Source organism: Xenopus laevis, chromosome 7L (genome assembly GCF_017654675.1).
Source record: "Xenopus laevis strain J_2021 chromosome 7L, Xenopus_laevis_v10.1, whole genome shotgun sequence".
Classification (NCBI taxonomy): domain Eukaryota; kingdom Metazoa; phylum Chordata; class Amphibia; order Anura; family Pipidae; genus Xenopus; species Xenopus laevis.
Genome location: NC_054383.1, coordinates 97,539,521 through 97,547,796, shown reverse-complemented (window position 1 = coordinate 97,547,796; position 8,276 = coordinate 97,539,521). Strand labels below are relative to the sequence as shown.

Genomic DNA, 8,276 nt, shown 5'->3' with positions numbered 1-8,276 from the left:
GCCTTACAGAGCATTTGTTTTTTAGATGGGGGCAGTGACCCCCATTCAAAGCTGTAAAGAGTCAGAAGAAAGAGGCAAATCATTCAAAAACTATTACAAATAAATAATGAAGACTAATTGAAAAGTTGCATATAAATAAATGGTGATTCTATAACATACTAAAAGTCAACTTAAAGGTGAAACACTCCTTTAAGTATGTAATCTAAAAGTATAAGATCACAAAATGTTGAAAAAGGATCTAACAGAAAGTGTAACTAAAGTGTGTAAATTCTTCTGGTAGTGAAAGGGTTAAAGTGATAGCCCTGTATCCAGTAATAATAATATAAGACTGAATGACACTCAGCATTTCTGCCCTGCATGTCTAGAAGCAGCAGTAATTGTATACAGAGGTGTAAGAAATGGTTAACACTGGCCGAAATAGCTCAGTTGGGAGAGCGTTAGACTGAAGATCTAAAGGTCCCTGGTTCGATCCCGGGTTTCGGCATGAACATGGAAGTTCTCTTTTAACAATCTACTAATCATATTTGCAGTGTAAATATACTATAACTGATGTTCAGTTCTTCTCAGTAATGTGCACAGAAGTCACCAGATCTAGACATATGTGTGGTCATGTGACATATCTTACAATTCAGAACATGGAGGGATTTAGACCAGATGGTGTTAATCTGCATATTCTACTCAAGATGATCAGTGGGGCCTTCACAGAGCCTGCAGTAGCATTTGAATTCAGATAGTTGCTTATGGCTTCTGTCAGGTACATATTCTTAGGTCCATAAACGTCTTAGAGTGGTCTCTGTCTAGAAAAGAATGGGATGAATGAAAAGCAAAAGGGAATGGTAACGGGGTGCAGGAAAGAACTGATAGAAAATACAGCACCAAAAGGGCAATGGTTACAGGGAGCAGAGTAAAGGAAGGAGGGTGATCCAAATGAAGAGATTGAAAGGAAAGGGGAACCATTGTGAAAATCTAATTGTCTAAATGGACAGATATGGTAAAAACAAAAATATTTAATACCAAAGGAGAAAACCGTGCATGCTTACTTACATCCCACCTTCCTAATTGTAGTGAGGTCTGATTACTTTTCACAATGATCCAGTAAGTGTTTGGCACTTATACAATAATTTATTTATTCACTTTTGAACTCATTTAATAGTGTAATTTATTAAATAATTTAATGGAGTGATTTCAACTATGCACACACAGTAAGGAATTATAATAATTTATAATTTAATTATTACCACCGAAGCAGTGTGGGGTTACCTTATTTCTAATTAATTGGTATGAAAATAAAAATATATTGTCAAATGTATTTGTGTAACAAAAATGCTTGCTTTTTAAATAAAAGAAGCAATATTACAGACTACCAGGAGCCTTTTTTCTGAGAGCCAGTCCAAGCTGAGTGAGAGTGGCAACACCTTGCTGTGATGTTACAAAACCAGGGGTTTTGAACCTTTTCATATCAAATATGCCTATGTATACCAAAGTATGTGACCTGTAGGGACCCCTGTTGAAAACAGTATATATTAATAAACACTGGGCAAAATGGCACCTTTGCAGTTAGCCATAGCAGCCAGTCATATGTTTGCTTTCAGTGTTTAACTTGAAGCTGACTGATAAAACTTATCACTAATTGGTTGATATGGGTTACTGCCCATGTGCAAAATTGCTCAGTGTTTATAAATGAGCCCCAAATGAGTTTTGGGCAGATAGTGTTTTATACCAATGTCATTGTAATTATCCCATTCAGGTGAGTGGTGCAATCTGGTGAAAGCCCAAATAACTGAGAAGTACCACAACATGTTGTAATCCAGAAAACATCCCACTAGAGTTTCCGTGACAGTTATTAAGATACCTGCTTTGAAGCTAAGGTTAAGGATATAAATTTCAGTTAAATTAAATTCTATGGCAGATATTATTGACTTGTGCTGTTTTGATAATTTATGATGATCCCTAAGCTTTACCTCCCAACTGAAGCCCAGACCACACTGAGCATGTGCGTGGTCTTGGTCTTGCAAACATGTTTAACATAGTTACAAGATGACAGCCTTTAAATCTAATTTAGCAGTGTAGATGATATCAAGTGTTGTCTAGTTCTTGGTTATCACCAAAAACCAGCATAATGCAAAAATCGTCCACTTTGTTAAGATATTTGAACATATGTGAAGAGAAGAAAGACTGATCAATCAACTTGTTTCAAACCAAATCTTTCCATGTCATTCATATGGACTTAACATAAACAAGACAAAGAAAATAAAACACATGGTGATGATGTAATATTACAGTAATATTTAATATGAAAACAACATTTTTACAAAAAAGATTGAGCTTCAAAATGATGCAAATCCGAAGTTTAAAAATACAAAATGAATGATTAGCAAATTGCAGTTGTAGTAGTCCTTCTGCTCTAGCGCTCAGGCTCATCAGATGAATCATCCTCCTCTTCTGATCTTGGGGGTCTGGTGGGTGGCTGCCTCTCTGGGGCCGTGCGCTTTGCTTGAGTATGTTCAGTGTGGTCAGATCCACGTTTCCTTTTCTGACCATGCCTCTCACGTAGAGGAGGCTCAGCTTGAAACTCAGTCATTTGCCCAGTGGATGTAGGGCAAGATTCCTGCTTGGTCTTTTTCTCAAGCGGCTCTTCAGAACTTGACATGCGTGATGTCTGTGGAGTTACTGCTTCTTGATGGTCTGGGTGTTTCCTCTTGGCATTTAAGTGCTCACCGTTAGAATTTTCCCTAGATTGATTGTCCAGGTGGTGAGTCGTCTTAGTGCTCTTCCCACTTGCTGAGTTAGCAGGATGGTGTTGAGTGCCAGTTGTAAGTGCATCACTGCACACACCTCTGTACTGGGAGCTTACATGTGACAAATAACTACTAAGAGGTGGGCTTGAGTCACATTCATCTTCAGAGAAATCTGAAAGACTTGACAGCTCCTCATCGGAACTCTCACTAGAGATTAGTTGTGTGCTTGAAGCTGAGGTTGTGGCTTGCTCCGTTGTAACATAGGAACAGCTTGGGCGTTCATCTCTCAGCTCCTCTTCGCTGAGTTCAGTCCGAACAGAAGAAGAAGTGCCCTCTGTCTCCGTAAACTCTCGTTCAGTGTGGTCAGATCCACGTTTCGTTTTCTGACCATGCCTCTCACGTAGAGGAGGCTCAGCTTGAAACTCAGTCATTTGCCTAGTGGGTATAGGGCAAGATTCCTGCTTGGTCTTTTTCTCAAGCGGCTCTTCAGAACTTGACATGCGTGATGTCTGTGGAGTTACTGCTTCTTGATGGTCTGGGCGTTTCCTCTTGGCATTTAAGTGCTCACCATTAGGATTTTCCCTAGATTGATTGTCCAGGTGGTGAGTCGTATTCGTGCTCTTCCCACTTGCTGTGTTAGCAGGATGGTGTTGAGTGCCAGTTGTAAGTGCATCACTGCACACACCTCTGTACTGGGAGCTTACATGTGACAAATAACTACTAAGAGGTGGGCTTGAGTCACATTCATCATCTTCAGAGAAATCTGAAAGACTTGACAGCTCCTCATCTGAACTCTCACTAGAGGTTAGTTGTGTGCTTGCAGCTGAGGTCGTGGCTTGCTCCGTTGTAACATAGGAACAGCTTGGGCTTTCATCTCTCAGCTCCTCTTCGCTGAGTTCAGTCCCAACAGAAGAAGTGTCCTCTGTCTCCGTAAACTCTGTCCCCCCTTCTTGCACAGTCAGGAAGGGCTCTCTGCACAGGGGACACACGGGATTGATTTCTGCCCACTTCACTATGCACTGGTGGCAGAATGTATGTATGCAGTTATCTGGGTGGGAGATATTCTCTATCCTCTCCATACATATGGGGCATATTGCCTCCTGTAGGTTGACATGTGTAGTGCTTGTACTAGATCTTGATGGTTGTTGGTAATCTCGCATTTATGATAATAACAAAATAAACTCTTTAAAAATCTGCAAAATGATAGTAGCATAAGTTACAAAACAGCCTTTATCATTATCTAAACAACAACAACATTATTAGGCCCATGGCTCCTAAGGTTAGACTTGGTTTAAGAGGCAAAACACTCATCACTTCTCATTATAGTAAGCTGAAGGAACTTTCCAAATATGATTTTAAAGAATTAAACACATTTTGTTATTTTTGGTAAGGTTTTTGATGTATGTCAATAAATATAAGAAAAATTTCAGCCTCTAGATTCCCATTTCCACAATCATCCATCTAACTCAAATGTAAAGCTAAAGAAACAGCATACATTAACCAAAGTGATGCCTAAAGCACGCTTAGCACTCCAACCCCAAACCCCAAACAGGTATGAGATATAGAGGAGTAATTGATAAAAGGTGCTTACCTCTCGATATCCAAGAAATTAATGATGGCTCCTGCGGTTGGCTCTGCTTGCAGCACGGTGTTTGTGATGTCATAGAGGTCGCCATAGTGACCGTTAACAGACATATCCAAACATTAAGTTGCAGTGGATAAGCGCTGATATCAATAGGATTGCTGGTGGTCTTATAAAATGTCAAATGGTTAAAATGATTGGAGCACCCAGTGTATTCATATTAACACTATTAAAGCCTCTGCATTCCACTACATATTGGAATATTGTTGGTTGGATTTGCTTCCTTTCAGCCATAAGATCGTTATTTAGGTTGGCCACTCAGCAGTGACCGTTGCAACTGGGGACATCTTTATAGACAGAGGGGGTGATATATAAACTCTGGGCAAAATGGCACTAATCACTAATTGGTTGATATGTGTTACTGCCCATGTGCAAAATTGCTTAGTGTTTATAAATGAGCCCAAGAGTGTCCAAATAGTTTTGGGCAGATAGTTTTTTATACCAATGTCATTATAATTATGCCATTCAGGTGAGTGGTGCAATCTGGTGAAAGCCCAAATAACTGAGAAGTTCCACAGCATGTTGTAATCCAGAAAACATTCCACTAGGGTCTCCATTACAGTTTTTAAGATACCCATTTTTAAGCAGTTAGATGAAAGCTGTCAAGGAAGTAAGTGGCAGTTAAATTAAAATTCCTGGTCAAAGTAGGAGTTTCAATACCACATTCCAATACAGACCGTATTGTGTGCACAGAATATTCATTTTCTATATGTCTGTACTTATGCATATGGCTGGGCCATACAGTATTTTTTCCTTTTTTAAGTACAGCACAAGTGTATAACTTCCTGTATACTCAGAATCGAGTGGGAGATGCCATATTTTTGCTCAGATGTGGTGTTCACCAGACTAAAGGTGGCCATATACTTTACAATTAGGATCTTTCTTGGAAAATATCTCTCCAGGAAAGATTGTTTTTTTTATTACACATGTGTAAAGCTGAATCGTCAGATATACAGGTAGAAACAATAGAGTTCTACTTGTATCTGACGATCCAGCACAATGGACAATGTTTGGGTGCCTTCAAAGGCGTATGATCAAAATTTTCCACTCAGTCCGATCTACGAGCCGACAGATATCCTTCTGCTAATATTGGTCGGCTTGACTCCCACCACACCCTCGCGGAATATCATAGGAGAATTAGTTTTGTACGGTATTATCAGTGCTTCTATGGCCACCTTTAGAAACCAGAGATATTCTCCCTCTTAAAATAAAACTATGAATTGAACTTCCACCAAGATAACTGATATAAAACTATGCCCTTCTTTAATATAATAATATAATAATATATATATATATGCAACTTTTTTTATGTTTGTGCTGAAGGCAGGCACGGATGATCTCTTCCATTTAATACAAAGTAGGGTTGCCACCTTTTCTGGAAAAAAATACCAGCCTATATATTTATCTTTTTTTTCCCTATTAATAACATTGGGAACAGCCATCATTTTTACCGGCCAGGCCGGTAAAATAACGTGCAGATGGCAACCCTAATACAAAGAGATGGAAGTAGATTAGATCAGTGTAACATAAATACTTGGTGCTTTTCACTGATTGTAAAGAGTTGGGCTTCACTGGATTGTCTGTGCAACTGAAGCAATATAATACCTGTGCTTTAAGTTTTGCAGTTTACCCGTAGTTTAGTATTTCCCATACTTATTATAGACTACCTGCATCTAATCCTTTTAAAGAGGCAGGTCATACCTCTTACCAGTTGAGATTTATGGTGTTGGACAAAGGGGGCGTGAATTAAAACTAAAGCAGAGAAAAGAGTATGGATTCTCAAATCTCCAATTAAAAAATGGCCCTTGGAACATGGAAAGGACTTAAACCAGATAGTGTTTATCTGCATATTCTAGGCAAGCTGATCAGTGGGGACTTCAGTTGTGCCACAGGTTTTTGTTCTGTCTAGAAAAGAATGTGATGAAAAAAAGAAGGGCATGCTAATGGGGGTGCAGCAAAGAACTGATAGAAAAGACAACACCAAAAGGGCAATGGGTACGGGGAGCAGAGTAAAGGAAGGAGGGTGATCCAAATGGGGAGATTGAAAGGAAGGGGAAATATATAAAAAGGAAAACATTTCTAAATGGTAACAGGACATTATTGAATTAGAGAGGGTACAGAGAAGGGCAACTAAGCTGGTAAAAGGTATGGAAAATCTTAGCTATGAGGAAAGACTGGCCAAATTGGAGATGTTCACACTGGAGAAGAGGTGCTTAAGGGGTGATATTATAACTATGTATAAATATATAAGGGGATCATATAATAATCTCTCTAATGCTTAATTTACCAGTAGGTCTTTCCAGTTGACAAAAGGTCACCCATTCCGATTAGAAGAAAAGAGGTTCCGCCTAAATATTCGGATGGGGTTTTTCACAGTGAGAGCTGTGAAGATGTGGAATTCTCTCCCTGAATCAGTGGTACAGGCTGATACATTAGATAGCTTTAAGAAGGGGTTGGATTGCTTTTTAGCAAGTGAGGGAATACAGGGTTATGGGAGATAGCTCATAGTACAAGTTGATCCAGGGACTAGTCCGATTGCCATTTTGCAGTCAGGAAGGATTTTTTTTCCCCTCTGAGGCAAATTGGAGAGGCTTCAGATGGGGTTTTTTTTGCCTTCCTCTGGATCAACTAGCAGTTAGGCAGATTAAAAAAAAAAAACTAAAAGGTTGAACTTGATGGACGTCTGTCTTTTTTCAGCCTTACTTACTATGTTACTAAATAAGATATCCAGGAAGTGACGAAAAATAGATAAGGGCAGCACATAAGAACAGCAAATGCTGAAAGGTGTTCATCGTCCTTTATTATTCCTTAAGTTGACCAAAGCATGAAGGCGCAACGCAACTTATTATATGCACAGATCAGCTCTGGCATTCTACTGTCCGGAAAATAGTCTACAAGTGGATGACTTTCAAAACAAGAACCAGTATGCCCAGGTTGGGCCATCCAAGAATCTTCGCCCCAAGAGCAGACCGCAAAATGGGGACCTACAGCAGGCTCTTCCTACTGTTGATGTGAAAGTGCCTCTACAATCAGAAGAGACTGCACAACTTTAACTTGCATGGGAGGTGTGCAAGGAGGAACCCTTTACTCTCTAAGAAACACCAAGGCCAGACTGAAGTTTGCCAGAGAGAACACAGACAAAGATCAGGATTTAAGAATAATGTTCTTTGGACAGATAAAAATTGAATTATGTTGACACCAGAACAGAGGACATGTTTGGCGTAACCCAAATATAGTATTCCATGAAAAGAACCTCTTACCAACTGTGAAGCATGGAGGTGGAAGTATTATGGTTTGGGGATGCTTTTCTGCAACAGGACCTGGCCAGCTCACATCATAGCATCCACCATGAATTATACTGTGTATCAGAGGGTGCTTGAGGGACATGTCAGACCATCTGTATCCACCAAGGACTGGCTGAAAACTAAGAAATGGAGAGTCCTGGAGTGGCTAAATCAAAACCCAGATCTTAATCACATTGAGATTCTGTGGGGTGACTTGAAACAGGCTGTACATGCAAGAAAACCTTCAAACATCTCACAACTGAAAGAATTCTGCATTGAGGAGTGGGGTCTGGGAGTCTCCTCAGACTGACGTCAGAGACTGATAGATGGCTACAAGAAGTGTCTCACTGCAGTTATTTCAGCCAAAGGGGGTAACACTAGCTATAGGGGCTAAGGTGTCCTAAATTTTTGCTCAGTTAGAATACACATTTTTGTTGATATCTTTTGTTGAATGAGTTAATCAAGGTTAATTTTTGTTGTTTACCTGCAATTAAATCACTTTCTTTTCCAGAGGTAAATAAAAACAAGAGTAGACATCGCTATGTGAATGTTTCTTAATTAAGAACTGAATATTTAATGGATTGTTCTTATTTTATCACATGTATATATGGC

At 39.4% G+C, this 8,276-nt stretch overlaps 1 non-coding gene across 1 annotated transcript; it reads left to right on the top strand.

Annotated features, from left to right (window-relative positions):
* The first annotated feature begins 411 nt into the window (after window positions 1–411).
* trnaf-gaa lies at window positions 412–484 on the top strand. The gene has a single exon. It is a non-coding gene; the product is annotated as a tRNA-Phe (tRNA).
* The last annotated feature ends 7,792 nt before the right edge of the window (window positions 485–8,276 follow it).